The 16,645-nt window shown below is 41.5% G+C and overlaps 2 non-coding genes and 4 pseudogenes across 2 annotated transcripts; all 6 read right to left on the bottom strand.

Moving 5' to 3' along the window:
• Positions 1-1,462: 1,462 nt before the first annotated feature.
• LOC129066247 (uncharacterized) lies at positions 1,463-1,528 on the bottom strand (annotated as a pseudogene).
• An 844-nt stretch (positions 1,529-2,372) lies between these two features.
• LOC129066241 (small nucleolar RNA SNORD113/SNORD114 family) lies at positions 2,373-2,442 on the bottom strand. The gene has a single exon (XR_008528674.1). It is a non-coding gene; the product is annotated as a small nucleolar RNA SNORD113/SNORD114 family (small nucleolar RNA).
• An 899-nt stretch (positions 2,443-3,341) lies between these two features.
• LOC129066250 (uncharacterized) lies at positions 3,342-3,419 on the bottom strand (annotated as a pseudogene).
• Positions 3,420-10,083: 6,664 nt separating this feature from the next.
• On the bottom strand, positions 10,084-10,164 carry LOC129066244 (uncharacterized; annotated as a pseudogene).
• Positions 10,165-14,371: 4,207 nt separating this feature from the next.
• LOC129066242 (small nucleolar RNA SNORD113/SNORD114 family) lies at positions 14,372-14,441 on the bottom strand. Its single transcript, XR_008528675.1, has one exon. It is a non-coding gene; the product is annotated as a small nucleolar RNA SNORD113/SNORD114 family (small nucleolar RNA).
• Positions 14,442-16,321: 1,880 nt separating this feature from the next.
• On the bottom strand, positions 16,322-16,398 carry LOC129066238 (uncharacterized; annotated as a pseudogene).
• Between the last annotated feature and the right edge of the window lie 247 nt (positions 16,399-16,645).

Here is a 16,645-nt window from a genome sequence, read left to right as displayed (position 1 = left end):
CCCAAATCACACCAACACTGTGACTATGACTCACCTCGGTTTCCTTCCTAAAAGAAAGAGACTGTGATGATCAGTCTTGGCCGCAACAGAAGACGCCACCAGCCAAGCGTCTGCCCTGCAGAGCTCCAAACGGGGAAGGAGTCAGACAGGCTGAGATTCTCTCCCCGCTGATCCGTATATATATTCCACCATCACTTACATAGTCATTTAGGGATTTATTCCCTAATGAAAATATTGACTTATTTTTATCTTAAAACTACACTTCAGCCTTGCATCTGAATCAGGCAAACACTGACTACCACATTCCGTTGTCTGTATCAGCCTTCGTCAAAGATGCAATACACTTGGCTCTCTTAGGTCCACCCTAAAGGACATAAATATACGTTTACCTCATTACATATTTACCAAAGAAAAATACATCAACCTCTTCATCTTTATTCATGTATACACTAGTTTATTTACCCTACCACTAATGCTTTTATAAATTAATTATTAAAATTCATGAACACAAAGACTAAGAACAAAATCCTTTTCATTTCCTAACATCTGTATGGAGGCTCCCTATACGTGCAGAAGTGGGCAAGATGACTGTCGAGCCAAACCTCAGGGTTCCAGAGACACAGTAATCGTCGGATGTGACTCACCTGCCAACGGTCGTCACTGTCAGTCCGTTCACTCGCGAGTTATAATTTTAAAACTATATGAGTCACAAAAAGCCAAGAAGGCACTAATATCTTTAATATGTACATAGAATCATTCCCAAATCAATCTATCATTAATTATCTTGCTTTTCATAAGTGATTCAATCAATGTAATTCTTTCCATTAAACCGCATTTGTTGCTAGGACACAGTTCAACTTCTTTGATTATATTTCATACTTTTTATTAAAACAGTGATTATCCATAGACAGAACACCAGAACAAGACAAGAGATTGATTATTTCTCACGCCGGTCTCCCTGTCCCCGGAACCGAAGTGGATCCCTAGCGCGCTCAGTCAGGGACGGCTCCTTAAAGCAGGTGGGGGTTTTCCATTCTGAGGAGCATAAAGCAGAGAAGATAAAAGGAGCTGAGATATTCTCTCCATTGATCTTCACTTTTTATCTCTCATTTATGCAGTCACTGAGCTACCATGAAATATTTTTTTCCCTTATGAAAATGAGCAATGTTGGTCTTGTAAGCCAGCCCAGAACCTGAGCGTTGTCCGTGTCTTACGTCAGCCTCACAGAGGCCTCCGCCATGTGCCCCTGACTTCCAGTCCAATTCCAGGGCTTTCAGAACATAGTATTGCTATTTCTTTCATAATCACAGATTTTTAGACGTGCGCAATGCTATGCTCCTTTATACATTCATTCATTCTTGCATTTATCCAATTACAGTAACAGGATGGGCGATCCTCACACGTTCCTGAGGCGTCCACAGGATCCCTTCACCCCGTGGAGAGGGACCAGGTTGCCTTTGAGTCGGATCTCAGAGTTCCAGACACGCAGCCATCGCACATGACGCAGACGCTACCAATGTCTGATCCAGTATCACTTTCTTCATTTATCTCTAATGGTTTATTCACTAATTCATTAATTCACAAATAATTTCAAGTGCTACCATTGACCCTCCTCTGTACAGAGGTTATGCTCACATCAATGTCACTCTTTCATTAATTTTCCTCAGGTTTCCACACCTGGATCAGTCACTATAATGGTTCATATATCCCATATTTATCACCAAGATACATTGCAGCCTTTAATTATATTTTGTACTTTGTAATAATTCAGGGAACTACTTTAAAAAACACTTAAACCAAGAAAATAACTTCACTGTACCTCACATTAATCTCTGTCCTCGTATCGTACACGGAGAGGCAGCCACGGAGCTTCTCCCTGCCTGAGGGGGATGTGCCAACGCAGCCGTCCTGAGGGGGATAGAACAACATAAGTGATAAAAAGATTGAGATTATGTTCGTAAGTCCTTGGATTCCAACTTTCATTCAGCCAATCATTATCAAGTAGTGAACTGAAATAATTTATATTTTATTTTCTCTAAGTAAATGGACAATATCGACCTAGTCATCAAAGAGAGAACATAAACATTCATTATTACTTATCAGTAACTGTATCACCGTTCGTCAAAGAGTGACACCCTTGTGTTTTAAATACGCGTTAGTCCTGCTCCTTGCCTAACCACATATTTTTATAATTGGACAATATTTCACCCCTTTCATCTTTATTTATATATTTATTGATGTGATTGATCCTGTCATAAAAATAAAAAGGAAATGCAAGAACACAAAGAAGAAAAACAAGCTCGTGGTATGTTCCTGACCTCCGGTCTATTAGAACCACCTCAAACAGGACAGTAGACCACACTGCCTTTCTGTTGGACCTCAGAGCTGGACACGTAGTCATTGCGTACGTCTCAGACGCCACCAGTAGTCCTCGTTGATCCAATATTGCCCCTATTTTTTTCATTCATTTCTACAGTATTTATTGACTAACTCACTAACAATCCTAAAACCCTGTTACTCACAAAAACCACAGGAGGAGCCATGACACCCCTGCTCCGTAAGTAGGGTCATTCTCACATCAGTGTCTCTTTTTTTAATTATGCTGCTAATCACTTATACATGACTCTATATAATGTTATCATAAAATTCAGTATTTGTCAGTCAGCTGCAGTTGGCCTTCTGCGATTCTATATGAAACTTTTGAGTAACGGACTGAATACTCTCAAAGAAAAGTCACTGAAATCAAGCCAACAACTTTGACGACTACTCGCATCGGTCTGCGTGCTCCTCATAGACACGCCGTCAGAGCCCACCGTTGGGGAACGTGCCTACTGCGTCTGTTCGGAAAGTGCAAAGTGCAGTCGGTCATACAAAATTAATAAATAAAATTTTTATTCCCATGCCATAAAACTTTCATGTTTTATTTCCGCAATGCATTTCCACAATTTGTTAGGTCATTCACTTAGGATATTTATAAGTTTTTCATAGTGTCGGTTTTTTTCTCTTAACAAAAGAACAACTTCCAACTTGGAACTGACCCAGAAAAACAAAGTTAACTCTTAATTATTCATGTCCAAAGAAACGACATCCTTGATCCATTTATTTCTTAACAGGCAGCCACGTTCACAATTTTTAGTATTTCTTGTCTCATCACATGTGTTTATAGTTAGATAATTTACCTTTTCTTCTGCAACTATTATTTATATTTCATTCATAATTTTATCACGGGCCCATTAATGAAAACAAATATAAATCTATTCACCCGAAATGAGAATATGATTTTTACGCATTCTTAACATCTGTAATTTGGAAGAAACAGAAAAAATAGAGTCCGGTTTGCGCTGACCCTCAGCATCCCAGACACACATTATTATTCATCGCCCATGACTCAGCGGCCACCCGGCATCACCGCTGGGTCATTAAAGACCCATTTTCGGTTCATTCATTTACATATTTGTATCAACTAAATCATTAGTTCAGGATAATTGTATAATGATACATGATTAACAAAAAAAACCCCTAAAGAACAAGGCATTTAAATAGCTTTACCTTCTACAGACTCATTGCCAAAATAAATTATACCTCTTAAATTCATATCGATGTTACTTATTTGTGTGTGTTTGTTTGTATATCGTGCAGTCTCTGCCTTAAATAGTTTTACCCTCTGTGAGTACATTCCTAAACAGTATGATTGTTGCATTTTGCCACCTTTAAGATTTTACACAAACAGAACAACAGTGTGGGTGGGCCTCCTGTTACTTTCCTGGTTCATTCAACCTGGTGTTTTAGAGGCACGTTTGTGTGGGTGTGTAGACATGTAGTTTACTTCCTGGTTTTTTACTCTCCATTTTATTTTGTATTGGTTTCAGGCATACAGCTCCATGGTTAGATGATCATATACTTCACATAGCGTTCCTCTTAATATTTCTATCACCTCAAGTGCGCCATCCACAGTTAGCACAACGCTGTTGACTATAGTCCCTATGCCGTATGTTACATCCTGTGACTGTTTTGTAATGACCGATTTGTACTTCTTAATCACCTCACTTCTTTCACTCAGTCCCCCAACCGCTCTCCTGGCTGGGTGTTACGTCTTGAGGTCTAGTGGCGATTCTTCCTGCGGCTGCGCGAGGTGGCAAAGTGCATTTACCTACGCCTCCATCTTGGCCAGAAGTCCGCCTATTTTATTTTCTGTTCAGTAAGCAATATTGATCTTGCCCCTGACACAGAATATAAACACTGTGTCTTACTTAACACTGTCTAACATCCTTAGCCAAAAGGTTACACCCTTATACCATTTCTTTCCTAATAGATATTGGTCCTTTCAATATACATTAATATTTACCTTATCATACTAATCTTTCCTAATCACATATTTTGATAATTGGACAAGACTTCATAGTCTTCACTTTTATTTACTGACATACATTTTTCTACTGATTATTCCATTGATCCCATTATAAAAATAGAAAGGAAATGTATGTGCATAATGACCAACACCCACACCTTTTCATACTGCTGACCTTTGCCTATAGGATCCCCCGACACTGACAGGGACTACGGACTAGTTTCCCCGAGCACCGGCCTCCTGAGTTCCGGACACGTAGTCATCACGCATGCCACCAGGAGTCATCATTGATCCACACTGCACTTCTTTTCTTTATTCAATAGAATTATTATTTATTTATCGATCAGTTACTTCAGTAATTATAATTATTTATTGATGAGTTAATGCAGTAATTATAATTGGAAAAAACAATTAGTCACAGAAATCCCTCAGGAATCTAGATATCCCTAATATAGATTTAGAATCATTTTCATAACAATCGCTCTTATTCAATTTTTACTATGTACATTCATTAGCATAATGCTTCACATTAATCCCACATTTCTCAGTGGGCAGTTTGGATTTCATTGATTATATTTCACAGTTTTCAATAATACAGTGAGATCCTTAAAGTAGCGAAACTAAGACAAGAACATTAACTCTCACTCACGCGGCCTCCACGCTCCTAACCCACGAATGCAGCCAGGGAGCTCATGACGACGGAAGACGCTGACACCAGCTCGAGAGCATCCAGTCTATGGGGTCCAGAGCAGGGCAGATGATAAAGAAACAAGAACGTGAATAGAGGACTCATGGGCACGGACAATGTGGTGGGCGCTGACTGTGGGCGTGGGGGGCGGGGCAGGAGAGAGGGACACAGCAATGGGAGGAAAGGTGAGACAACCGTAACTGAACAAAAATCATTGAAAAAATTGCATTTATCCTTTACCAAAAATTTGGAACTTAATCACCACAACAATCCTTGTTTCCTGCATTTTATTTCTTTCTTTAGACATTCATTAATTTTTCATAATGTAGCGAATTTTCTGATAACAAAAGAAAATCCTAAACTTGAGGCTGACCCAGAGCATTAATCCTGAGTCTTATTCATCAGTATCTATATGGCTCTTAAGCACAAGGGCAAATGCTTCCTCCATTTGTTGCTTAATAAGTGTGTCTTTAATTTTACTAAAATATTCTTGCCTCACTACATAGATTCCTAGCTGGACAATGTTTCACTCTCTTCTCATTGGCAGTTTATTACATTCTTAATAGTTTGATGACTGATTCACTAATAGCAATAAATCTATATCTATAAACTCAAAATAAGAATATGATCTTTGTATACTTGTAATTTTGACCCATGGGGTCATTTGCAACAGAAAGTAAATTAGATTCTGTGTTCTGTGGACTCAGGAGTGACAGACATCTAGTGTGCGCCGAATATGATACCTAACCGCCAGTCACCGCCACTGGCGCCTTTATGGGTCTCTTCCTCTTCCCTTGTTTCTACATTTGTAATTATTACATCATTAATTCATTAATAATAAAAACAAATATGTGATCCATGAAATCACAAGGAAAAGACCTTTGAATAAGCTTCACTTCTGTACCACATAAACTGTATCTTTTTCATTAATTGACCTCAATGTTACACATGATCAACTAATCAACGTAAAACTTCACATCATATTTGTCACTGATCCATAGTTAACTTTACTATATTTACTACTTTATTTTTTTTATTGAAGTTCACGTGCAGTTGTCTCCATTTTCCCCCTACGACTCCCCTGCCCCCATCTATCCCTGCCTCCCACCCTCGATCCTGTATTTACTACTTTATGACAATACCATGACTTCTCTTTTAAGCACATTACCCAAATCAAGGTAAGCTCTTTGAAGAGTATTCACGATGGCCTCCTTTCTTACATGAAGCTGACATAATGTCAATCTGAACAGGCGGAAATCAGCTCAGTGCATTCATTCTAGAAAGTGGGACAGATGATGCAAAAAAAACATTAATTTTATAATTTAATGTGAATATACTTGAATGAATAGGTATCAAATTGGTGGAGAAAAGAGTTAAATTAGTAAACAGACAAACATAACTAATCAAAAGTAAACCAGGAAGGGAAGGAAACAGAAGAAAATTAAAGCAGCAATGAAATCAAAAAGCTAAATTAGAATCCATAAATGCATTCTAATATACTGGCCATCATAAAAATGTGAAACAACAGATTATCCCGGTGTCATAAGTAATCAGACCATATTTTTAAAATGCAACTACAGAGACATTTTCTCCACTGGACCACATTTTCCACTCTTCATTTACTGAGTCATCTGGGCACTTACTAACTTGTGGTGATATTTATTTATTTTTCTCTTTATAAATAAACGTAAAACTAATTCCCGGTCTCGGACAAGCATTATTACTTGTCCAAGTGCGCACCAGCCTTCGTCAAACTCTTAATCCACTTGGCCCTTTGTTCACATTTTCCACTTTATATTGATATTCCTTTTCATTATTACATCTTTTATTAATGAACAATGCGTCACTCTCTTCATCTTTATTCATTCATACATTTGTCTATTTATTCCGCCATGAAATCTTTAATAATAACATTTTAAAAATTCATGAATTTGAAGACACGAGCAACAGCCTTCTGTGTCCTTGACATCCGGCCGCAGACCCCTGTCCTCCAGGTGCAGGCCCTGGACTCCACCTGTGCTGGGCCTCAGAGCTCCCGACACCTGCTCAGCCTGTGCGACCCCCGCCAGCCCAGGGACCGCTGTTGGTCCAAGACTGGCCTTCATTCTCCTTTATCATCTCCATCTATCTGTTTATTGTCTACTTCATTAATAAAGAGATACATGTAAATCACAAAAAACCGAGACTAAGATTCTTGACTATCTTGAGCACCCATCCCTATGAGCGCTTCCAGCAAGACGAGACTCCTGTCATGAACACGGCTCAGCGTTTCCCATGTGGGTCAGTCAACATGATGTTTCATGTTACTGATATTTAATATGGACATATGTCCCCTTCTTTGATTTAATTAACACTTTTTAATAGGACAGTGAAAACTTTTTAAAAAACAACAGTTAAACTGAGAAGAACATCGGCTATTACCCACGGGGGTCACCATGCCCCTAATGTCACTGCCATCGCAGAGCCCGACCATGGACACCGCTCACACCAGCTGGGCGCATCCACCCTGCAGAGTACAAAGCACACCAGAGCCACAGAAGAGAGAGGGACGTCACCTCCAGGGGTCCTAATGCCGCCATTCCCAAGTCGGCGTGCAAATAGTAACTTGTGATCGTGTCTGTTTTACTTCCCCTTAAGTGGCCGGACACCATCAACAATGCCACTCGCGGGATACAAGCATGGCTCCTCGTGACTGTCTACATCGTGGTCGCCACAAAGGGCAGCATCCCTACTGTTTGTTCCATTCGTCCGCAGTGTTCCCAATAGCATGATAGCGCTCCCTGCCAGGCCATGGTTTCAGAACTGGACGATGCTTCACCCCATCACCTTTATTTGTGATGCGTTCATTGATATATTCACTGCTTCAGTTATATTAACAGACTAGAAATGAGTGAAACCAAAGACAAAAACAGGACCCTGCACATCCTGCGATCAATGTAGGCCCACGACAGTCATGCTTCTCCTTTATTTATTTATCTTTCTTTAATAGTTCTATTATTGATTCTTTAATAATAATACATCTAAATCTACAAGTCCCACATAAGAACATGACCTTTGTATGTTTCTGACGTCTGTCTACAGCGTCAGTTCCAAAGGGGGACTGGACTAACTATGTGATGTGTTGTGTTGTGTCGTGTCTCAGAGTTTCTGTCACTTTTTTCATCATCCATGACTCATCCACCACCATCTTCCTCCCTGGCCCACGACTGGGTCTCTTTTCTGTTCCTTCAAGTCTATATTTGTATCCACTCAATCGTTAATTACTCAATGATAACAAAATGAATACGTGATTCACAAAACCTAAAATGAGAGAAAGGTCCTTGAGCATCTCCGCCATCTGTCCACACAGTCACCTCCCACACAGACCCCTCTCTTCCGACAATCAGTCTCAGTGCGACACTACCAAGTGATCAGCATGTTTCATACCGTGTTTATTATTGGACAATAATTAACTTTTGGCTAATTTAATAATTTTAATACTATTGTGCATATCCTTAAACTAGTGACCTGACCAAAGACAAGGCCTTTGCCCGTTCATTACTCACGTTAGTCTCTTTCTTGCCGCAGAGGCCATGCGACCACGTTGATGACGGCAGAGGCTGACTTCCGCTCCAGCATCTGCCCTGAGAAGTACCACGCAGAGAAGGTGATAAAAAAGACTGAGACCATCTCTCCATCGACCCACTGTTTCCACCAGTTATGTACACAGTCCTTTGGGTATTTCAACTAACAATACCAACATGTAACTACTTTTCTCGTAAATCAAATGCAAAGTTGTAACTTACTTATCACTGTCTATAGTCTACATCATGCTTAGTCAAGAAGTAATACATCTCGTTCATTTATTATTCACTTCAACTCACTAATATTATTTTTATTTCTTAAATACTTTAGCAATAAGCAATGCTTCACCCTCTTCATCTTTTTTCATTTACTTATGTGTTCATTTATTCTGCCATTGATTTTTTTTTGGAATATTTTTAAAAATTCAGGGCCACAAGCCCAAGACAAAGACCCTTGTATGTTCCTGACATCTGCCCACAGCATCCCTTCAAACAGGGTGAATGTGCCACACCCCTTTTGTGTTGGACCCCAAAGTTCCTGACGCATAATGTTCACCAAATGTACACATCAGTCATGATCACGGGTCCAGGTTTTGCCCTCTTATTCCTCATCTTTTTAGATTAATTCAATAGTTCACTAATAATCACAAAATAAATTCACCAGTTGCAAAAACCCAAAAAGTTCCTTGAAACTCCCTAACATCTCTCTGTAGAATTATTTCCTACAGAAACTACATCGCTGTCTGCACTTGGCATCAACAGCTAATGTGCCAATAGATCAACATCATGCTTCCTATCAACACCAGCTTCATCTTGAGGCTACGGTTGGTCTCCTGGGATTCTATTCCACAGGTCTTCGTGCAGTCAATGCCCCTGGGCAAGCCACGCAACAAGCAACGGGATGCAGACTCACAGTGGCCCCCACGCAGTGATCACCGCACTGCTTTCGATCGCGGGCACCGCGCAGAACCTTGCAGCGCGTCGAGCACCCATCCACCCTGAGGGGCACGAAGCAGAGCAGACGGTAAGAAGGTGGGGACACCCTCCCCAAGGATCCTCGATCTCCACCTTTCATCGCCTTAAGTCTTTTAAATGGTTACTGTTTGATGCTAATAATTATGTCTCATCTCCTAAAAAGAACAACGTGGAACCCACCCCTGATCCACAGCAATGACACCGACTGTCACTCTCAAACAGTTGGCCAAAGAGGTCACACACCCTCGATTTATTTATTCCCTAAGGGACATTAGTATTTCCAAGTTATGATAATGGTATTTCTTGTGTCCTCTGATATTTTTACAATTGGACAATGCTTCGCAGTCTTCATCTTTATTTGTTTATGTAACTGTATAGATTAGCTATTGACGTTTTCATAATACTACAATAAAAATGAACGAAGCACAAAAGTCCAAAAGCAACAGCTTTGTGTATTCCTGATCTTTCTAGAGGATCATTCCCAACAGAGACAGCAGACTAGATCTCTTCTGAACCTCCCCTCCGAGTTCCAGACATGTCGTAGTCACTGTCCACGACTCACACGCCACCAGTTGTCCATCACTGGTCTAGGGGTCGCCCTCTTTTCCCTCAATCGTGTCGACGGTTCTTGATTTATTAACTTTTCCACTGGCTACTACTAACAAAATAAATTTACATCATCACAATAACCCAAGAACAAAGCTCCTAAGTTACCCTAACATCTGCCTGTTCCTTCCCTCGCCGCCACCGAGGGCAGTGTGGAACAAACCCGCCAGGGTCACACGCTCACGTCAACCCCACCATGGGCCATGGTTAACGCCTTTGATTACACTTAAACCATTTTTGAACAGGACAGTGCACATTCTTAAACAAGCTACCCACCCCAAGACACGAGCTCTTTGCCGCCATCGGTCCCCACGCACCTTACCCGGGGTCCTTGGCTGCCGCAGAGGTCGTAGCTTAGCCTGGTGCAGTCACTCTGAGTGCAAGCAACACAGACAAAATACTGAGACGTCCCCTGCCATGAAAATGTGCTTTCCGCATTCATTTTCTTGGTCATTTAGGTATTTAACGTTGCAGTGTGATTATTTCTTTTTCTCTAAATGGCCCCCTCCCATTTCCGATGGACTCCAAGCGAGAATACAGAATGCTATGCACGTCGCCATCTAATCATTCTTACCCCCAAAATGTAGCCCCTTGGCCCATTTGTTGCTTAATGAACCCCAATGGCTCCAAGTTGTATTAGCAATAATTCTTCCCCCACCACATACTTTCATAGCTTGACGGTCTCACCCTCTTCATCTACACTGGTTTGTGTATTCTTTCATTTATCGGCTTATGATAATAAAAGTAAAATCCACGGAGCACCAAAGGTGAAGACATGACCCTTCAGTAGTACTGAAATCTGTCCATCAGAGTCTTATTCCCACTCATAGAAACACTTAAACCCCTTTTTGCAATGGACCTCAGAAGGTCATAGGTGTTTTGATCATAAAGCACAGTTCAGAATGCATTCCGTTCGCATCACTGGTCCACGGGTGGCCTTTTCCACTTAGCTCGTATGCCCTTCCCCCGTAGAGGATGAACCGGCATCGGCACTGACCCACTGACCGGTACTTACAGCTCCCGTGGGCTCCTTCCTTGTAAGGAAAACAGGGGGCATCTGCATCAATTAAGGAATTTTAGGGAAAACCTAAAATAGAAATTTAAAGAGCTATTAACAGGAGTGACATGGCCTGCTCTCTTACTACAATCACCCTAAACAATACCACGTCAAGCGAATCCGGAACTCGTTAGCGCCAGACCGCCTCGTTAAACTGCGCCCGCGCCCGCGGCCCTTTGCTCACTCGGGGCTCCATCCCCACAGCAGGGGCCGCCTGGCGATCCTGCTCTTTCAGACGCCCCATCAGTTCTGGGGTCCCCACCGGTGACTGTGAAGAGCAGGTGAAAAGAACGAGGCATTTTCTCCACGGAACTACGCTTCCCCCTTTCGTTTACTTAAACTTTTAGATATGTGTTAATTACCTTGCTTTTCGCGATGACACAGCCCAAGGGGAGCCCTCCCCAGGCCCGGGCACGGGCCTCGCCCACCAGTACCGCTCCCGACTCTGCCCACATGCTTTGCCGGCGGGACAGCACCAGTGGGGCGGCGACTGACAACAGGCTGAGAAACGCAGGCTTCGGGACCGCACGCTGATCCCACCGTGTCAGGAACGGCCAGCGAGGGCCCCCAGCCTGCACTTCAACTGGCCCGGGGCTCTCAGGTCCGGGGCGGCGCCCTGCGGTGCCCTAACCCAAACAGGTAACACCCCTGAACGATCGGTTTCTCAATATGCTGCCCTGTTTCAGAATCATATGACAAGCAACTTCTGCCTCGCAATGTTTTCTTAATTAAGCTATCTTTAGTCTTTCTGTCTACCTCCCACCTGCCCGCCTAACTGGAGTATCTACCAGCACTTCCACCTATTCCCTTGGAGTCACGCGATAAACCCTCAGGGCCACGTTAACCCCTTACTTAGGTTCTCAAAAATGACTGAAGTCGAGCTCAAGGCTTATTCCCATGAGAGCCCTATCCCAGCGCCCTTTAAGAAGTGAACTTCAGTAAGGCGGGAACGAATTCATCACGAGGCACGTTCGGACCGCCTCCCATCCGCGTGGGGGACCTGCGCTCGGCCCCTTCTCGTTTGACACGTGTGGCCCCGCCGCCCACCGGGCCCCCAGCGCCTCCAGCATTTTGCATCTCCCTCTGAATTGCGTCTCTGAACTAACAGCTCGGGGCTCTTCCTCGGAGGAACACTGATGAACTGTGGTGCAAACCTAACAGGGAAGAGTAAGTCGTCTTCAAAGTGAACATCACATCCTCAAAGTTCTGGGAAATGGTACGGAAGCCAATAATGTAGCATATCTTCATCACGGGTCCTTATTTTATATACGTAGAGAGCTATGTATCAATAGCTTTAAGTTCCTCCATTCATCCTTTAATTCCTGAGAAACTCGACAAACTATTGATTTTTATTTTTTTAACAAAATGAAAACTGTTTATTTGCCCAGGAACTCAGAAGAGAAATGTCATTGTGCGCCTCTGTCCAATTCCCCTTATTCGAACAGATATGAGAAAACCTATTTTTCTCAAGGGGGACATACTGTGAGCACACACACCTGGCAAATGATGTTTCAACACATACGTGTCACACTGGTCAAGTGTCCTGTCCCCTTTCAACTTGTCAAACTATTAAGCTCTTGTTGATCTGTGATGATAAAATGAGCACATCTAAACCATCTCAAGACACCGACACTGCGTAACAGTAACTGTGCCCAGCTGCCCATTATTGTGAGCATCGAGGGGCGAGATGCTTTCTGCCAATGCAACTGTGGATGTCTGACAACTGTCGTTGTAAATCTTTAAGGGGCGCAAAGCGACAATTTGACTTACGTTGTGGAACGATCAGCCACAGAGCACAATGAAGGATCTCGTCGTATGACACATTTTTTGTCACTGGTTCATACTCAGCCCTCCTTAATGTAATCAGTTGATTGAATTATATAATTTCTTTTCCTACGTATTAATTAAAAAGAAAACACCTGCTACCCAGACACAGAAAATGATCAACAATTCCATACATCTCTCCCTGTGGTCCCCAAGGCTGAGACAGATATAAAAGCCTCTCCATATCTTTAAAGGACTTCAGTTCTTTGAAAGTGGATTGGTAATGTTTGTTTCATTATATACGTCATTGTTCTTCCACATCTGGCCATATTTTTCCTTCATTTACTCATACATTTTTGTAGTAATTATTACATTAACCGGTAATAAGCAATAAAATCTGTTCCGCGCTGGACCTCAGAATTCTAGGTAAGGATTAGTCACCCTTGACTCATCTGCCCAGGTCTTCTTGTTCTTCGGTCATTTTAATTCCGTTAAGAGATAAATCATTAATTCGCTAACAATAAATATATATCCACGAATTTTTTTAAAGCTTTAATATCCTTAAACATCTGATATAAAATCACTTTTCAAAGAGCAAACAGTCCAGATCTGTTTTGCTAATCCTTCTCAGTGTTGAATATATGGAGTAATCAAAATACTTGCCCATTTGAACCTCTCTGTCATTAATCCATGATTGGCATGGGCTAATCTCTACCATCTGTCTATAGAATTATTTCCCTCAGCAACACATCCCCTTTCATTAAATGACCTCAATGTTTTGTGTAAGAATTAATCCACATAATGCTTCACATTAATTGCATTTTGGGGCCAAGGTTGACATTTACTGATTACATTTCACACTTTTAAGTAACACACTGACTGCCCTTGAATAAACCACCCAAACGGAGCCAGGAACATTGATGTTACTCACGTGGTCCCCGTGTGCTGACACCCAGGTGCAACTGTAGAGCCCGAAGCCATGGGAGGACCCTAAAATCAGCTCGATTGCGTCCATTCTGATGACAGAGCACAGTAGGTGATTTAAAAAAGTCAAGACCTACTATCTATTGATCTTGCAGTTACCTTTTAATTAGTCATTTAGGAAACTAGCAATTTGGGAAAATGTTTAAATTCTCCAAGGTAAACTAACGTCACCCCGGTTATTTTTGTATTTGGCCAAGGCTTCATGACCTTCATCTTTACTTATCTGTATGTACTGATACTGAAATATGTTACTGATTATTTCATCGACCCAATTGTAAATAGGAAGAAAATGCATGCAGATAAATCATAAACAAGGCCCTTGCACATCCCTGACACCTGCCTGGGGCCCCTTCACACAGCGCAACGGACTAGAGGCTGCTTTTGTGTTGGACCTCGCAGGCGGACACATGTTCATTGTACATGGCTCACACGCCACCAGGAGTCATCATTGATCCATGTTTGTCCCTCCTTTTCTTCTTGCTTCCCTACATTGCCTACTGAGCAACTCATTAATTAATTAATGTAATTTTAAGATTGTTTTATTCATAAAAACTCATAAAAGCCTTTATATCCCTAATCTGTGTATAGACTCCTACTCACATGAATCTCTCATTATTTTATTTTCCTTATATACATTAATCAATCTAATCAATGTTGAATGGATCAATAAAATAAAGCCTGTATTTGTCATTGGGCTAGAGTTGGCCTACTTGATTATATTTCACACTCTTTATTTTTTTTACTGTTGAAATACATTTGTCTCCGTTTATATATCTCACACTCTTTAATGATATGGTGAACACCCATTTTCCAAAAACGCTGGAACTAGGGCAAGAACATCAACCATCACCCCTACAACAGAGGTCGCCGGAGAGCTCGGGGCTATAGAAAGCCACTTACGCACGTCCGTTCTGCAGGCACAGAGGACAGTGGATGATAATAAAAGCCTGAGGCCCACTGATCTTTGACCCCCAGATTTCATTTACTTATCATTTAGGTATTTGTTGAGTAATGGTAAAATTTGTTTTTCTCTTACTAAATTACACATCAGAGTTGCAATTCCTCAGAGCAGTAACTATGACTTATCATTTTAAATACCAATCTTAGTCAAAGATGTAATACACTTGATCCATTTAATATCGATTTCAATATACAGTAGTATCATTTTCCTTTACATTTTAACAATAAACAATACTTCACCCTTTTTGTCTGTATTTATTTTGTCATTTATTCCGTTATAATAATATTTTGTGTAATTTATGAACACAAAACCCAGAACAAGAGCGCTATATGTCCCTGAATGGCCCTGGCATGCCCATACAACCACTTCCGGCTGAGAGGAGGGCTGAGACTCTCGTGTTGGTGCTCGGAGCTCCGCACACACCGGCCTTCCTCCCACGAGGCTCATAGGCCGCCAGTCGTCGTCACCAGCGCAGGACAGGCCTCGGGTTCTTCCTCCTCATCTGTATCTGTTTACTGATCAATTCATCAATTCAGTAATAATAATAAAATAAAATAAAATAAAATTCGTGAATCACAAACATTCAGGGAAAAGATCCTTAGTATCTCTAATGTCTATCTACAGAAACATTTGCCTCAGTGAATATGCCTCTTCTCTTGAGCAGCTTCATTAATGCAAATACCTGTCCGTTGACATACAAGTTTCATGTCGATTCCATATTTATGCTGGGGGGTATGGCTAGTTTTTCTTGAACGTATTTAATACTATTTTTAATATTATAGCAAAGACTCTAAACCAACCGCCCAAACTGAGAGAAGAGCTTGACCATTACTCACATGCCCCTGTGCACGGGGACAGCCGGCGGAGCCCCTGAAGGTGGCCGGAGGCTGAGGCAGCTCCCGCGGGCCCGCCCTGAGGAGTGTAAAGCAGAACAGACGGTAGTGAGGCTGAGAGACGATCTATTGACACACACACGTTCACCTTTCATTTAGTCAGTCCCTTGGGGATAGAGTACTCATTTATTAATTTTCTCCTAACAAACCAAACGATCGCAAACTTGACCCAGACCAAGAATGAGAACTCGGGTGGTTACTGACTGCCCGCATCCTTCCTAGCCCAAGAGGCGGGGGTGCGGGGACCGTTTATGTTTCTTAATGAACTGCAGTTATTGTCAATAAATGTTAATAATTTTTATTGTCTCATCCTCTTCATCTTAACTAATTTATACTTGTACATGGATTCCTTTTTGAGCCACTTATTACAGTAGAATCAAAATTCCGGAAAACGAACCAGGAAAATGGTCCTCTTTCCTTTCCCTGACATCTGTCCATGGGGTCACTTCAAACAGAGGCAACAGACTACACTTCTGTCTTTATTGGACCTCAGTTTCAGACACATCGTATTCACCGTCTGGTTGCGACTCATACTCCACCAACTGTCATCATTGGTCCATGTTGTGCCTCTTTCCCTTCCCTGTCACATACATGAATTCATTCATTAATTCCTTAATTTATTTAATTTTAAAACCCTATAATTCACAAAAACTAAAGAGTAAGAGCAATGAATATTCCACATCTGCTATAGGATGATTTTGCTACATTGTTGTATCTCTCTCATTAATTATCATCCATATTTCATATATGCATTAGTAAATATAATGCTTCATAATAGCCTGTATTTATCATTTTCCATGGCTGGT

Source organism: Pteronotus mesoamericanus, unplaced genomic scaffold, assembly GCF_021234165.1.
Source record: "Pteronotus mesoamericanus isolate MK-2021 breed Mesoamerican mustached bat unplaced genomic scaffold, CSHL_Meso_final contig_192, whole genome shotgun sequence".
NCBI lineage: Eukaryota > Metazoa > Chordata > Mammalia > Chiroptera > Mormoopidae > Pteronotus > Pteronotus mesoamericanus.
This window is presented reverse-complemented; position numbering and strand designations above follow the sequence as displayed.